Raw genomic sequence first — 17,442 nt, forward strand, 5'->3', positions numbered from 1 at the left:
TAAATTTTCTTTAATTATTTGACTATTGCTCTCAATTTTTCTCTATTCTCAGTTTGAAATTTTGATCAGTTGGATGCTAAATTTCCTGTGTTGAGTTTCTAATCTTATTATCCTTTCCTTCCTCTTTTCTACTGTCTTAGTAGACATATTTTCCAGTCCTATTAAATTTTCTATCTGCTATTACATTCTTAATACTTACAAATTTTTCTAATTCTCTGAATGTTCCTTTTTAAGAGTATCTTATTATTGTTTAAGGAGTACTTACCAAAGTAAAGATGCAATACTTTATCTTATCTTTCTAAGAATATTAGTTGTAATTTATAAGCTTTATTCTTCTATTCCATCTACTCTTTCTATTCCTTATAAGTTGTTTGTTTGTTTGTTTGACGTAGTCTCGCTCTGTTGCCAGTCTGGAGTGCAGTGGCACAGTCTTGGCTCACTGCAACCTCTGCCTCCCAGGTTCAAACGATTCTCCTGCCTCAGCTTCCTGAGTAGCTGGGACTACAAGTGCGTGCCACCACACCCGGATAATTTTTTTGGTTTTTTTTTTTTTTTTTTTAGTAGAGATGGGGTTTCCCTATGTTGGCCAGGCTGGTCTCAAACTCCTGACCTCGTGATCTGCCTGCCTCAGCCTCCCAAAGTCCTGGGATTACAGGCGTGAGCCACCACGCCTGGCCATAAGTTCATTTTTTAAAGATTTGGGGTTTTTTTCTATATTTTGTATTGGAATCTTTCTTCTATATGTCTTCTAATATCTGGTGACCCTTGATGGTCTCTTGATTTAAGAATGAGGCAATAAAAAGTCCATTGGAACCTCTGTGCCTGGCAGGTTGATTAGGCAGGGCTCTCTTCCTCTTTCCCAAAATGCTTTTCTCTTGGGAAGCCAGCAGCTCCAATAACGAATATTCTAATCTCCTAATCTCCTCCCTGAAGATAGTGTACTGTAAGTCTGTCAGCTAGTGTCTAGAGCCAATGGTTTAAAAAGGCTGGAGACCTCATTGTTCAATATGTAGACTGTCACTGAATGCCCCATAGTTGCAGGGTCCAGAGTTGTTCTGGTTCAATCTCTCCAGATAGAAGCATTTTCTTTTTCTGCAAGAATGGGTCTATCAGTCAGGTTCATTAAAGAAAACAGAAACCAATGTAGTTTTTTTTTTTTAGCAGAGAAAGATTTAATTCAAGTAATTAAGAATTTCCAAATTTATTGGAAGGGCTTGAGAAGAAGGCTACACCAGTTCACAGTATACAACAATGAATAAAACAGACCAAAACAACTCTTAGTTCACGGAGTTTACATTCTCGTATAGAAAGAGGAGCAACAAACACAATAAAAAAGCAAAATTTGTTGTATGTTAAATTTTACATACTTTATGATAAGTGCTGTAGAGGGAAATAAAGCAGGGAAGCCGGATAGGGATTTCTGGGACCATTTAAAATAGAGTGGTGAAGGAAGGCCTCATTGAGAACGTGACATTTGAGTAAAATCCTAAAGAAAGTAAGGAAGCAGGCCATAGAGATATTTGGTGGAAGGGCATCTTAGGTAAAGGGAACAACAGATGCAAGGGCTCTGAAGTGGGAGCATAAATAATGTATTTAAGAAACAGCAAGGAAGCTACTGTGGCTAAAGCTGAATGAGAAAAGTGAGGGTCATAAGAGATGAGATCTGAGCAGTAAGATGGGGAGTGTGTGTGTGTGTGTGTGTGTGCATGTGTGCAAAATGTAAGGTGTTCTGGACCATTATAATGATTTTTTTCTCATGGTGAGGTGATATTTTTCCATTCGAGGAAAGGAAAATTTGGACAAAGGAGTAACACAATCCGACTTTCTGTTTTAAAAGGCGCATTCCTGGGGACAAGAGCAGGAGTAAACTGAGTGGCTTTCAGAATAACCGGGACAAGAGATGATAGTGGCTTGGACTATGATAGTGATGGAGGTGGTAAAAAGTGATTAGAGATAATTAAAAGATAACCCATGAGTAATTATGGCCCAACTAAGCTTGGGTAACATTCACTGGGTAGTTATTGATCAACTTTTGTTTTCCTACTCTAGAGGAACTTTCTCTAGTAATGCTTAGGAGCTGAGGCTGTGATGGAGAATGCAAAGGTGACCACCCCATTGGTGGGGATTGGTGTGGCTGTAACAGTAAATGGGCAAAGATGATCATGGCTTGGGCCAAGATGGTACTAGTAAAGGTGGTGAGAAGTTTCCAGACTCTGGATTTATTTTGAAAATAAAACCAACAAGATTTTTTGATAAATTGGGCATGGAATGCAAGCAAAAGTGAGAAATCAGGGTGACTGTAGTTTTTTGTCCCCCCTTTTTTTGTTATTGTTGGAGTTTACATTAGTGATAATGACAAGACTTCAAGAAGACCAGATTTTGTGGGAAATATCAGGAGCTCATTTTGAACCTGCTGAGTTTGAGATTCCTTTGATACATCTAAATGTAGATGCCAAGTTGGCAACTGGATATATAAGCATAGAGCTCAGGAGAGTTTAAAGAAAATTTTATTAGTTAACATTGTTGAGGTAACTAACAAGCACCAAATCTCAGTGGATTACAGCAACAAACATTCATTTCTTGCTCTTGCTACATATAGGCTACAGCTCTGCTCTAGGTTGTGGGCCAGCAAATAGGTCTGATTCAAGTGTCTTCTAATCTTGGGCCTAGGCTAAAATTACAGCCCCTGTCTGTGCTATACTCGTGGCAAAGGGCAGAAGCAAGAGAGGCCAAACTAATCCATTCAATCCAATTTAAAGATTCTCCTTGCATATGGCGTACACCACATATTTCCATTCTATTCCATTCCACCAGCCAAAAAAAGTCACATAGCTCAGCCCTGCAATGTGGCAAAAAATGTATACTCTGCTCAGCAGAGGCATTTAAAGACAAATCCAAAGGGTGCAGATGTATAATATTCACAGAAGGGAGAAAGCAAGTAGTTGTAAACCATAATTTAATCTACCACAAAGTGAGTATAGATAGTGAAGAGAAGAAATCCAAAGCCTGCGATATTTCAATATTCAGAGGTCAGGAAGATAAGGAGAAACCAACAAAGGAGACTGAGAAGGAAGAGATAGTAAAGTAGGGAGAAACATTGGAAGTCAAGAAAAGAAAGTGTCTCAAGAAGAAAGGAGGGATCAGCTGTGTCCCATGCTGCTAATAGGTCAAGCAAGATGTAGGCTGACATTGACCATTACATTTAGCAATGTGGAAACATTGGGTGATAGTGACAACAGAGTTAATGGCATGGTGGGGGATGCTATGGTTTGAATGTTTGTCCCCTCCCACACAAGTTGAAATTTAATTGCTATTGTGACAGTATTAAAAGGTGGGATATTTAAGAGGTGATTAGGTCATGAGCACTCTACCCTCATGAATGGATTAATGCCATTATCTCAGAAATAGAGTTGTTATTGTTGGAGTAGAATCCTTATAAAAGGATGAGTTCAGCCCTGTTTTGTCTCTCTCACCCTCTCTTTGCCCTTCCGCCATGGGATGCTGTCCACCATGGGATGATGCAGCAAGAAGGCCCTGGCAAGATGCACTTTTCAGTCTTGGACTTCCCAACCTCCAGAAGTGTAAGCCAATAAATCTCTGAGGTATTCTGTTATAGTAGCACAAAATGGACTAAGATGGGGAAAAAAAGCTGATCAATGTGGATTCAAGAGAGAATGGGAGCGGAGAAGTTAGAAATCGTAGGTATAGGCAGGCTACTCTTTAAAGGAATTTTGCTAAAAGGAGAAGGTAGAAAATGGAGTAACTGAAGGGAAAAGTAAGGTGAATAGTAAGGTTTATTTTCTTTTCTTAAGACAATAGAAATAAAATCATGGTTTCGTGCTAATGGGAAAGATTCAATAGAGAGAAAAAACTTGATGATGCCAGAGATAAAGGAGAAAATTGCTGTAATGGGGTCCCTAAATCGACTACAGAGAGTGAGATCTAGCACATAATAGAGAACTGGCCTTCATTAGGAGCATAGACAGTCCATTCACAGTAACATGTGAGAAGGCAGAGCACGTGAACACAAATGCAAGTAGGTGAGGAGATGTGACAGTGAGAACACATGAAAATTCCTTTCTGATTGCCATTATTTTTCAATAGAAATAAGATACAACTCATCAGTTGAGAGTGAGGATGGGGGGATGTTTTCAGAGGCTTGAAAGTTAGGAGAAACTCTGAAAAGTCTAGAAGAATGAGAGTCTGGACTAAGAAACAATAATGATTGGTAGGTAGCATTAAGCACTCAAGTGAGGTTAGTGATGGTTATGTGTTTTTCCCTCCAACCACATTTAGCTGCAGAGGTGCAGTGCAGATTTAAATGGAGAACTGGATCCTAGTAACAAGCAGGCAGAAAGTTAGATTTAACCAGGATTTGCAAAGTTAAAAAAAATCAATAAAAAGTAAGAGGGACAAGACAAGAGAGTTTAGGATGCATGCAAGGTTATAATGATTGATCACAGAATTTAGGTTGAATAATAATGAAAATTGGCACATGACACAGGTTAGGGACAATAAATGGTTGAGGAATTAATATATTATAGGTACAGATATATTTGAAAAATGGTTGGAGTCAAAGAATAAGCTTTAAAAACAGAAGATCTTGCCTACAATTCCAGCCACTTGGGAGGCTGAGGTGGGAGGATCACTTGAGGCCAGAAGTTCAAGACCAGACTGGGAAAAATATCAAGACCCCATCTCTAAAAAATAAAAAATAAGGCCAGGCATGGTAGCCCACGCCTGCAATCCCAGCACTTTGGGAGGCTGATGCGGGCGGATCACTTGAGGTCAGGAGTTCAAGACCAGCCTGACCGACATCGTGAAACCCCGTCTCTACTAAAAATGCAAAAAATTAGCCCAGCATGGTGGTGGGTGCATATAATCCCAGCTACTTAGGAGGCTGAGGCAGGAGAATCGCCTGAACCTGGGAGGTGGAAGTTGCAGTGAGCCAAGATCTCACCACTGCACTCCAGCCTGAGCTACAGAGTGAGACTCTTTCTTAAAAAAAAAAAAAAAAAAAAACTCAGGAGAGTGTGGTGGCATTCACCTGTAGTCCCAGCTACTTAGTAAGCTGAGGCGGGATGATCGCTGTAGCCCAGGAGTTTGAGGCTGCAATGAACCATGATCACGCCATAGCACTCCAGCCTGAGCAACAGAGAGACCCTGTCCCTCAAAAAAAGAAAAAGAAAAAAAAAAAAAGGTCAGAAAATATGATGCTTAATAATGACATTATGGAGAAGCTGCAGTTATTTATTGGTAATGACAAGATCTAAAGCAGCACTATCCAGTAGAACTTCAGTGGAAGAAATAATATTTAAATTTTAAATTTAATAAATTTAAAATTTAAAAGCAACATGAGAAATGTGGTTATCATATTGGACAGTGCAGGTCTAGAGGTATAACCATGTTAGTGAGTTGCCAAGATAGAAGACAATATCAAGAAGAGGAGGCCAAAGAACTTAGAAGCTAGGTTACTGGAAGGTCCATATAAGTCGATATTAAAATCACCAAGAATTATGACAAAAGTAATATTGGAGTAATAGTGAACCACCAGCTAAAATCTTCAAGGAAAGATGAGTGTCTCCAGATGGGAGAATGAATGTATAACAAGGAGCAGAAGTGAGTGGTATAGTCCAATTACATCTTAATCAAAACAGAAGTTTCAGGAAGGAAAGAGGGAAAAAGATTTAGAACCATCAATGCAAGGAGCACACCTACACCTTTTCTAGGTCCAGTGTGGCAAAATGCTTTGAAAGTATGTTCTTTCATTGCAAAGGTAAGTTTGTGGATTGCCTTATCACTTACTTACGGTGTCACTTGTCAAATAAAGGGTTTAATGCTTAAATTTGACAATCCTTCCTTACCTTAAGGTCATAAATACATTCTCTTGTTTTCTTTTAAAAGTGTTATAGGTTTGCTTTCTACATTTAATGTTTTGTTTTGGTTTTTGTTTGTTTTATTTTTTGCAACAGTATCTTGCTCTGTCACCCAGGCTGGAATGCAGTGTCACCGCTCACTGCAAGCTCTGCCTCCCGGGTTCAAATGATTCTCCTGCCTCAGCCTCCTAAGTAGCTGGAATTACAGGCATGCATCACCCCTCCCAGCTAATGTGTGTGTGTGTGTGTGTGTGTGTGTGTGTGTGTGTGTGTGTGTGTGTATTTTTAGTAGAGACGGGTTTCACCATGTTGGCCAGGCTGGTCTCGAATTCCTGACCTCAGATGATCCGCCCAGCTTGGCCTCCCAAAGTGCTGAGATTACAGGCACGAGCCACCGTGCCCCACCTATTCAGTTCTTACTGTGTCTTTGTCCTTCCTCCTCCAGTCCACAGCTCTGTATAGTGCTATAGCCTCAGCAAGAGAAGTGGAATCAGCTTTGTTTTTTAGCTGCCTATCATAAGTGGATTTGGAAGAGATGGGGTATCTCAAAGTGTCATTCATCTTGACCAGAAGTCTTCTGATAGTTTTATAATTTCATTCTTTAACCATTCAAGTCTTTCGCTGACCTGGAGTTAATTTTGATGTAATTTTGATATAAAAATCTAACGCTTTTCCTCCAAATATTTAACCAGTTGTCCCCACATCATTTATCAAATTACTTATTGAGTTGCTAATTTTTGTGACTGCCACTTTTTAAATGGCTCTCAGATCTGTCTTCTTATTCTTTATAGTCCCATTGTTACTAACCCAGTTGAGGTCACTGTTATTCTGCCAGCTTTCACCTAGGTTGCTGCCATGGCCTCCTAACTCTTGGTCTTCAATCCCTTATATACAGTACAGCCAGAATGACCTTGTGTAACACAAAACTGGTCATGCTATTCCCTGTATACAGCATTCCAATGACCTTCCCATTTCCTCAAGATGTTTGGTGAGGTTTACCATTATATCAGCTTATTTATATCTTTATCTCTTCCCATTCATCTTCCTCATCCTCCACTCTACTCTGGCAGCCCTAAGGCTTAGCCTGTTGGATCATGTCATGCCCTCCTTCCTTTCCAGATACATGTTGTTCTTTGCTTCTGTCCTCACCCACTGTATCTTGGATGACTAACTGATCCATCCTGTAGGTTTTACTAAGGTGTTACAGCCTCCAAAAAAAAAAGCCTTTTGTGATCTTCCTTGAGCCTCAGAATAGGGGCTTCTCTAGATGATGCTATACTCACCTTTACTTCCCCCCACCATAGCACTAATTATGCAGAATAGCCATTTCTTATTTGCTTTCCTACTTACTTCTCTCCTAGGTTATAAGCCATGTGAGAGAAAGTTTTGTTTCATTCCTGAGTCCTTAGCACCTCACACATAGTAGATTTCTGTACATTTTTATTATTTTTAATTTTTATTGATACATCATAGGTGTACATAGTTTGGGAGAACCTGCGATAATGTAATACATTCATATAATTTATAAAGTTCAAACCAGTATAACTGGGATAGCCATCACCTTATATATTTGTCTTTTCTTTATGTTTGAAACATTCAAATTATTATCTTCTAGCTATTTTGAAATATACAATAGATTGTTGTAAACTATAGTCACCCTTCTGATCTATCAAACTCTAGGTCTTAATTATTCTGTTAAACTGTATATTTGTACCCATTAATCAACCTCTGTCCATCCTCGCCTTCCCCTCTACCCTTCCTGGCCTCTGAAAACTACCAATCTACTCTCTATCTTCACAAAATCTACTTTTTAAGTTCCCACATATGAGTGAGAACATGTGATATTTGTCTTTCTGTGCCTGGCTTACTTCACTTAACATAATGACCTCCAGTTCCATCTATGTTGCTGCAAATGGCAGGGTTTAATTTTTATTGCCGAATAATGTTCTGTCTTGTATATATGCCACATTTTCTTTATCCATTCATCCGTTTATGGGCACTTAGGTTGATTTTATATTTTGGCTGTTGTGAATAGTGTTGCAATAAACAGGGGAGTGCAGACATATCTTTGATATATTGATTTCCTTTCTTTTGGATATATATCTAGTGGTGAAATTGGTGAATCATATGGCAATTCTATTTTTAGTTTTTTAAGGAACTTCCTTGCAGTTTTCCATAATAGCTGTACTAAGTGACATTCCCACCAACTATGTATGAGGGTCCCCTTTCTTTACATCTCTGCCAGCATGCGTTATTCCCTGTCTTTTTGATAAAAGCCATTTTAACTGGGGTGAGATGAAATCTCATTGTGGTTTTGATTTGCATTTCTCTGATGATTAGTGATGTTGAACTTTTTTTTTTCATATACCTGTTGGCCATTTGTATATCTTCTTTTAAGAAATGTCATGCAGCAAGCCAACATGGCACATGTATACCTATGTAACAAACCTGCACGTTGTGCACATGTACCCTAGAACTTAAAGTATTATAATAATAATAATAAGAAGAAGAAATGTCTATTCAGATCTTTTGCCCATTTAAAAATTGGATTATTTGGGATTTTGCTACTGAATTGTTTGAGCTCCTTATATATTCTGGTTATTAATCCCTTGTCAGATGGATATGTGAATTCAATAAAAATTTATCAACTATACAGTATACACCAGACACCATGCTAAATAATGGGAATACATAGGAACACAAGATGACCTCCCTTGCACAACTTATACTCTAGTGAAAGACACACACAACCAAACAAATAAATAAAACAATTACAGCTTGTATTGGGAAGAATATAAACAGTTGGCTGTGAAAGGGAATAATAGAGAGTCCTACTTAGATAAGATGACCAGGAAATTCCGCCTTGAGAAATTGACGTTTTTGTTTTTGTTTTTTGAGATGATGTTTCACTCTTATTGCCCAGGCTGGAGTGCAATGGTGCGATTTCGGCTCACTGCAACCTCCACCTCCTGGGTTCAAGTTATTCTCCTGCCTCAGCCTCCCGAGTAGCTGGGATTACAGGCATACCCCACCACACCCGGCTAATTTTGTATTTTTAGTAGAGACAGGGCTTCACCATGTTGGTCAGGCTGGTCTCAAACTCCTGACCTCAGGTGACTCATCCTCCTTGGCCTCCCAAAGTCCTGGGATTATAGGCATGAGCCACAGCATCCAGTGAGAAATTGACATTGAAGTTAAAAACTAAAGAATGAGAAGGGGCCAACCATGTGGAAAGCTGAAAGAAGAGCATTACAAACAGAAACAAGAGCAAGTGCAAAAATCCTGAAAGAGGAAAGAGGTTGGTGTGTTCTAGGAGCATCAATTGCAGAGGACACTTTTTCTGAGACAGAGTCTCGCTCTGTTGCCCAGGCTGGAGTGAAGTAGTGCGATCTTGGCTCACTGCAACCTCCCCCTCCAAAGTTCAAGTGATTCTCCTGCCTCCTGAGTAGCTGGGACCAGGTGTGCACCACCACACCTGACTAGTTTTTTTGTATTTTTAGTAGAGATGAGGTTTCACCGTGTTGGCCAGGCTAATTTCAAACTCCTGGCTTCAAGTGATCCACCCACCTCAGCCCCCCAAAGTGCTGGAATTACAAGCATGAGCCACCATGCCCAGCCTGCACAGGACACTTTGACTGCAGAGTTGTGACTGATGAAATAAGATACATGGTGCGAAGTTGGAGACTTCAGGCAGGTGTTCCAATCATGCAGGGGTCTTTCTAGCCATAGCCAGGCACTTGGATTTGTTCTAAAAGGCTGGAAAAACATGGAAGTGTTTTAAAGAGGAGAATGGCACGCTTCAATTACATTTCAGGAGTTTACTCTGGTTATGTTGATAATGGAATGTAAGGAAGTTTCCATAGAAGTGGAGGGGCCAGTCAAAAGCCATCACAGTAAATCAGGAGAGGAAGAGCAGTAATTTAAACTGACACAGTCCCAAGTGAAGATGGGAAAAGTGAATGAATTCAAGATACATTTGGGAGGTAGAACCCCGTCTGGAGTGGCTAGTGAACTGACAATGAAGGATAAGGGAAAGGGAAAGGATTTTAACTCCCAGCCTTCTGACTTCGGTAACTGAGTGAATAACATTGCCATTTATAAGATACAAATAATGGAGGAAATAGATTGGAAGGGCACAGGGAAATTAAAGATTCTATTTTGACTATGCTAAATTTGAAACGTGTGTGACACAATAAAGTAGAGATGTCAGATAAGCAGTTTGAATATAGTAATCTGGGGCTTAGATGAAAGGTCTAGTCTTGACATATACATGTAGGTGTCATCGGCATGAAGCGTTAGAAAGTGGATGAGATCCCTAAATAACAGAGTAAATGTGGAGAAGACAGAAAGATATTCAGAAACTAAGATCGAGACACGGAGTGCTCACCATTACTATGGCATTGCTTCTCTGAGGCTGCCTCACTAACTGAGCTAGGGCAATACATGTATGCATATACATATGTACCTATATAGGTATTTTCACATATACATTTATATACATATATGCATACATGCATTTACATCTATGTTAATTAATTTATTTATTTATTTTTGGGATGGAATCTTGCTTCTTTGCCCAGGCTGGAGTGCAACGGCACGATCTCAGCTCACTGCAACCTCCACCTCCCAGTTCAAGCGTTTCTCCTGCTTCAGGCTCCTGAGTAGCTGGGATTACAGGAGCGTGCCACCATGTCCTGCTAATTTTTGTATTTTTAGTAGAGATGGGGTTTCACCATATTGGCCAGGCTGGTCTTGAACTCCTGACCTCAAGTGTTCCACCTGCCTGGGCCTCCGAAAGTGCTGAGATTACAGGTGTGAGCCACCGCGCCCAGCCCTGTGTTTATTCTTTATATCTGTCTTTATATATTGAAAACCATAAGTTCACACTGATAGGTTCAACTCTGATCCATTGCCACAGGGCTTATTCTAGCTTTCCCCGTCCATGTTTACACCTCTTTTCTCTGACAGTGAGCAACTTGACTGTCATTATCCTTAATATTCTACTAATTTGCTTAATCTCCCTACATATTGCCAATTTCCTGACACCTTTAGGCTGCTACCTTGCTAGAACACTCTTCCTATGCAGGCCTGGCCCCCATGAGGCTGCCTTCTGGCGAGAAAGGGAGGAAAACTCACTTTCCTTATTTAGGTTCTGCACACTAAGTATATTCTTTGGCATTTTATTTGTTTTGTTGCTATTTTGAATAAGCATTTCTTTTTCACTATATTTTCTGTTCATTGCTTGTATTTGAAAAGACTACAATGTATAGTTTCATTTTTTCATATTTGCCTATTTGAAGTGAAAAAGTTTGTATTTCATTACTCATTGGTTATTAGTAATATTGAACATTTTCAAGTGTTTATTAGCCATTTTAATTTATGTTTCCATGAACTTTCTGAATCCTTTGCCTTTTATTCTATGGAAATCTTTTATTACTTTTTTTTAAAAAATCAACTTTCTTGAGTTCTTTATTTTTATTATTATTATTATTTTTTGAGAAAGGGCCTTGCTCTATCACCTGGGCTGGAGTGCAGTGGTGTGATCTCGGCTCACTGCAGCCTCCACCTCCTGAGCTCAAGTGATCCTCCCATCTTAGCCTCACAAGTAGCTGAGCCTACAGGCATGCACCACCACATCCGGTTAATTTTTAAATGTTTGTTTACAGATGGGTTTTCATCATGTTGTCCAGGCTAGTCTCAAACTCCTGAGCTCAAACAATCTGCCTGCCTCAGCCTCCCAAACAGCTGGGATTACAGGCATGAGCCACCAAGCCCAGCCTTGAGTTCTTTATAAATTCAGGATAACTATTTGTTGCAAATATTTTCCAAGTTGGCTGTTTTAATTTTTATTTATTTTTTTAATTTACAGAATTTTGATTTTTCATATGGTCAAATGTGTTGATCTTTTTCTTTGTGATTTCTTTGTTTTTGTTTTTGCTTTTTTTTTTTTTTCTTTTGAGAGAGAGTTTCTTTCTTTTTGCCCAGGCTGGAATGCAATGGCATGACCTTGGCTCACTGCAACCTCTGCCTCCCAGGTTCAAGCGATTCTCTTGCCTCAGCCTCCCAAGTAGCTGGGATTACAGGCGCCTGCCACTATGCCCAGCTAATTTTTGTCTTTTTAGTAGAGACGGGGTTTCACCACGTTGGCCAGGATGGTCTTGATCTCTTTTTTTTTTTTTTTTTTTTTTGAGACAGAGTCTCGCTCTGTCACCCAGGCTGGAGTTCAGTGGTGCAATCTCGGCTCACTGCAAGCTCCGCCTCCCGGGTTCACGCCATTCTCCTGCCTCAGCCTCTCCGAGTAGCTGGGACTACAGGCGCCCGCCACCACGCCCGGCTAATTTTTTTGTATTTTTAGTAGAGACGGGGTTTCACCATGGTCTCGATCTCCTGACCTCGTGATCCGCCCGCCTCGGTCTCCCAAAGTGCTGGGATTACAAGCGTGAGCCACCGCGCCCGGCCTGGTCTTGATCTCTTGACCTCGTGATCTGCCTGCCTCAGCCTCCCAAAGTGTTGGGATTACAGGAGTGAGCCTCCGCGCCTGGCCACTGTGATTTCTTATACTATGTTTAAGCTTCGAACTCCCTTTCCTATCCAGAGGTCAGATATTCACCTATGCATTACTTTAGCTAAACATTTTTAGAAAATTTAAATTGTATCATTTTATCCATCTAGAATTGGTTTTATTACATTTTTAGCCAATTTGTGGATAATTTGAATACATTAGGAATATTAATCTTTTACCTGTCATAATTGACACAGCTTTTCATTTGCCTTTTTAACCTATTTCATTTTGATTTATCCCCTCTCCTTGCTTTTAAGCTTAGAATGACTTCCCCTATCCAGAGACTTAATAAACATACACTTACACTTTCTTTTTTCTCTTTTTTTCCTCTCCTCTTTTTCTCCTCCTCCTTCTTTTTCTTCAGCATGTGCCTCAAGGACAGCTATAAGTAAAACAGAACCCCTAAACTAGCCCCAAATCACGTTGGTCTCTTGAGGGTCTTACAGACCAAGAAATACGTGGGATTGAGGTGGATTTTTCTAACACACACTCCCCTCCCTTTCCCTCCTACATAAAAAGCAGTCCAGTGTTGAACTTCCCAATAAGTGTATGTATATCTGACAATTCATAAACTGCTGAAGTGAAAGGTGGCCTTTAGATATTCCGTATATAAATTTAGCCATTTATACAGAGGGAATGAAAAAAAAGTGGCCTGATTCTGATCAGATGCTGCTTGTTTCTCCTTACACCACAGGGTTCTGTTCTATGTCATTTCCTTTGAAGTCAGTGGGAGCTCTGTGCAGGACGGCAACATGAACACCGGCCTCTATACATGAAGGTGAGAACTGCCATTACGATAAACTATTCAGCAGTGTGGTGGAGGGAGCATTGGTTTAACACACTTGGTGGCTACCCTGCAGATCCCACTGTCTGTGAGAGCTTTGTTCAACTGGAGCAAACAAGAACTTTTTGAATCTTGACATACAAGGGCTCATTCAGCAGAGCATCCCCTGTTATGAGAGGAGGCACAGTGCTGGGCAGACATTGCAGTTTTTAGCCAGCACACTGAGGACATTTCTCTCATTCTCTCCATCTGTAAGGAGTCTGTTTTCAAGACCCCCAAAATGGTTTTCTATAGATTAGAAAGGAGTATAAATATTTTTACATGTTTGTACCCAATTACACAAAAAGGAAGGCAAAGTGCAATTGTATAAAAGTAGGTAGGCCTTTTCAAGATGGAAAGAAAGAATTCTTTGAAAATTTTAGTTGAAGGGGTTATTTGATGAAAAGCAGAGCTCATAAAAGAAACAATGAAAAAAACTTTGACATGGAGAAGGTATTGAAAATGAAGAATCATGTATATTTGCTTTCTATCTCAGGATCATTATTTTGTTCACTGGTCAACAGAGTCTTTCTCCCTCCACCCCTTGTCACAATGGCTTACATGCCATTTATTAGAAACCTGAATCAAATGATGCTTTCAGGTTATTAGTCTACAAACATCTGAATGAGTAGAAGTTAAAGAGCAAATTGCCCAAGGTGATTTTTTCCCTACCCATCCCATCGCCGGACTTTGTAGTGGTGGTGCACCCTTCCTGATTCCTTCATCACATCATTCTGCTCCTGCCTATAGGCCTTGACTTGAGCTGTAGCATATACTCAGCTTCAAGACCCCTCACTTACAAGCACCCCTCTGAGGGCAGTACACTAGTGTGTTGTATTTGTAATTTGTCCTATTGGATAGCATTGGTGGAGCAGGCATTTCCAACTTACAGTTTCGAATGCTTTTTCAGGAAATGTGTATCCATCTGTGTATATAGAATACTTTTTCTTTCCACAGGCCATCAAGTGGTTAACATATAGACAGTATTTAAATCCTTGGGACTGGATGAGATTACCAAGGGAGGAAATGTAGTTGAAGGAGAAGAGAAAGGACTGAGTTCTGGAGCACTACAAATTTAAGAGACTGGGGAGAAGAGGAGAAACCCAGAAAATCTACCTTGGAGATCACTTCACAATATTACACTGGGAGCAGTATCATTCTTTGAAATAATAATTATAATGTAATATAATAGTTATAAACTATTCCAGTGTGTGAACATGCCCTTTATTCAAGCAGTTCTCTACCAGTAGCTTCTTAATTAGTCTTCCTGCTCTCAGTTTATCCTTACTCCAATCCTTTGTAAATACTGCTTATGTTAACCTTGGATTAATCTTAGTTATTTATGCCTGGATGAAAAATGGAAAAATTGGACACATATTGCATTTATATAATGAAATACAATGCAGTTCATTAAAAATCATGTTGAAAAACTCACAATATAATGTTGAATAAATAAAACATTATCTCAGTCTACACACACACACACACACACACACACACGTGCACACACACAAATATATGACCAGAAATAAAATGCTGTACATTTAGCCATCAAAGTTTAACATATTTATGGATGATGGATTTCCAGGTAATTTTTATTTTTATTTTTTATTTTACTATTATGTATGTATGTATGTATGTATGTATTGAGACAAAGTCTCACTCTGTCACCCAGGCTGGAGTGCAGTGGTGCGATCTCGGCTCACTGCAAGCTCTGTGTCCCAGTTTCAAGGGATTCTCCTGCCTCAGTCTCTGGGTAGCTGGGATTATAGGCGCATGCCAATTTTTATTCTATTTTTGGTGGTTTTCTGTGTTTTGCAAATTTTCTTCATAAAAAAATAAAGATTTTTAGAAAGCATACTTTAATCATGTTGCTTCACAGGAAACCAGCTTTGATTCTTTATTGCTTAAAAAGATAATGTCCAAATATCTTAATTTAGTAGTCAAGGCCCTTCAGAGCAGAGGCCCAACCTACTTACTCAAAGTTTTCTCCTAGTTGGCACAAACCCTTTGTTGCAGTTAAAAGGATCTGCTCAAGGTCTGCTAGATGTGCTTGGTACTTTGCTGCATCTGTACTTTTTTTTAATGCTGGGATCCTTTTCATGTCCCTTCTTTTCCTGTAATTTCCAAAATCCTTTAAGACATGATTTAAGTTCTATCTCTTACCTGGTCCTAAGACCATGAGTGAGGGAAGAGGTCTCCAAAAATGAATGACTCTGTTATTCATTCAGCATTTACCACAGGATCCTTAGCATTATTACGGTTCTTTTTCTATGAGCCCCTAACTTATCTCCCTAACTGGCACTTTGAAGCACTTAGAGAACTTGTTCTGTAACTTGGAGTTCTTGGTATTCCCCTGACCTCCTACGCATATTGAGTATGCAACAAACATTTGTAGTAGTTTAGATCCAGGGTTATTTCAAATAAATATAATTTTTGAAATTTGAAATAATTCTGGATCTCTCTGTCTCTGTGCATTCTATGTGCATTGAACTTGCTAAAGGAATAACAGATTTTCAGCAGTTAATTTCCTATAAGGGAAAAATTTAAATAAACTTAATTATAAACTATTGCTTAAATATTTTTCCTGCACCAAAGGTCATTGGTTATTTTTACTTCAGGGAACGTTCTCTTTTTACTGTCTCCTGAAATACAACTGAAATACAATGTAGCTTTCCTTTTCTTCTTTGTTCCCTGGTCCCAAATATAATCTCCACATGTGCTCTGTCTTTGTAGGTGAAATACTTCCTGCCTCAGTGAAATCCAGCTCCCAGTGAATTTCTTTGGTTTAGAGAGCAACTTGAGGATTTTGCATTTGGCACCATTCAATTTCCTTGGCATCTCTCCATAGTTACCATTTAGAAGGCTCCTGGTCGGTAGGATTTCTCTCCATCATACACTCTGTAGAGATTAAGAAAGGATTGTATTACATGGGCTTGGAAATGTGATGGAAAATGAAATTTGCTTTAGCAAAAATGGAAGCTTTTGAAACTCAAGTTGTTCTAACAGGACCCTTAGACAAGAATAGTTTTTAGGGGAGCAAAATGGCAGATACAGTTTAAGTTCCTTATTTAGATTGCCACTAAGAAATATCATGATGTGTAAAATCGCTCACTTAAATAAAGTCATTTGCAAAACAATATGATTACATTTATGTATTTAAAAATATTGGTGCATACATACGTATAAAACAAGCTTGGATTAAGATCTTAAGACAGATCGTGGCCGGGCGAGGTGGCTCACGCCTGTAATCCCAGCACTTTGGGAGGCCAAGGCAGGCGGATCACCTGAGGTCAGGAGGTCAAGACCAGCCTGGCCAACATGGTGAAACGCCGTCTCTACTAAAAATATAAAAAAATTAAAATTAGCTAGGCATGGTGGCAGGCACCTGTAATCCCAGCTACTTGGGAGGCCAAGGCAGGAGAATCACTTGAACCTGGGAGGTGGAGGTTGCAGTGAACCAAGATTGCACCATTGCACTCCAGCCGGGGGGACAAGACCAAGACTTTGTCTCAAAAAAAAGAAAAAAGAAAAATCGTAAGCACTAAAGAGCTTATTGTCCATAGTAAATATTATTTTGTTTAATTTAAGAATTAAAACCATGTTAAAATTAAATTAGTATAAGGAAGTCCTAACAAGCTGATTTTTTTTTATATCTATGAATTTGTAAAAACACAAATTTCTTTTTTTTTTTGACATGTGTATAAGATCTTTATTATCAAAAGTTTCTCTAAGAATTTCACTTTGGTAATTTTTTTTCATATCGCATTGAAATTTTAACCACATTTTCCTCCTTCTATTTTGTAAATTACTTAATAATGATTGAAAAACACAAAATCCTTTAGATTTTTTTTTTAGTGGGGCCAGGCACAGTGGCACATGCCTGTAATTCCAGCTACTAGGGAGGCTGAGGCAGGAGGATTGCTTGAGCCCAGCAGTTCGAGATCAGCCCAGGCATCATTGTGAAATTCCATCTTTTGGGTGCTTTAAGCACATACTTTCATGTTTCCATTGGGTTTTCTTTATATGAATATAAATGCACAGATAAATGCCTGGAAAGCAACACACCAAATCATTTATAGTGGTTACATCTGCAGAGAAGAATGGGCTGGGGCATGGGGAGTATTAGTGATGAAGAGGTACTTTTAAATTTTACTCAATTTTTTCCTAATCATTTCTAT

At 39.3% G+C, this 17,442-nt stretch overlaps 1 long non-coding RNA gene across 2 annotated transcripts; it reads left to right on the forward strand.

Moving 5' to 3' along the window:
- Window positions 1-1,146: 1,146 nt before the first annotated feature.
- Window positions 1,147-16,133, forward strand: LOC131380809 (uncharacterized). Of its 2 annotated transcripts, none has more exons than XR_009209044.1 (3): window positions 1,147-3,602; window positions 13,133-13,216; window positions 14,219-16,133. It is a non-coding gene; the product is annotated as an uncharacterized LOC131380809 (long non-coding RNA). The 2 variants fall into 2 exon arrangements; XR_009209043.1 differs by having other exon boundaries at window positions 3,359-3,581; window positions 14,219-14,623.
- The last annotated feature ends 1,309 nt before the right edge of the window (window positions 16,134-17,442 follow it).

The sequence above is a fragment of the Hylobates moloch genome, unplaced genomic scaffold (assembly GCF_009828535.3).
Source record: "Hylobates moloch isolate HMO894 unplaced genomic scaffold, HMol_V3 SCAFFOLD_12, whole genome shotgun sequence".
Classification (NCBI taxonomy): Eukaryota; Metazoa; Chordata; class Mammalia; order Primates; family Hylobatidae; genus Hylobates; species Hylobates moloch.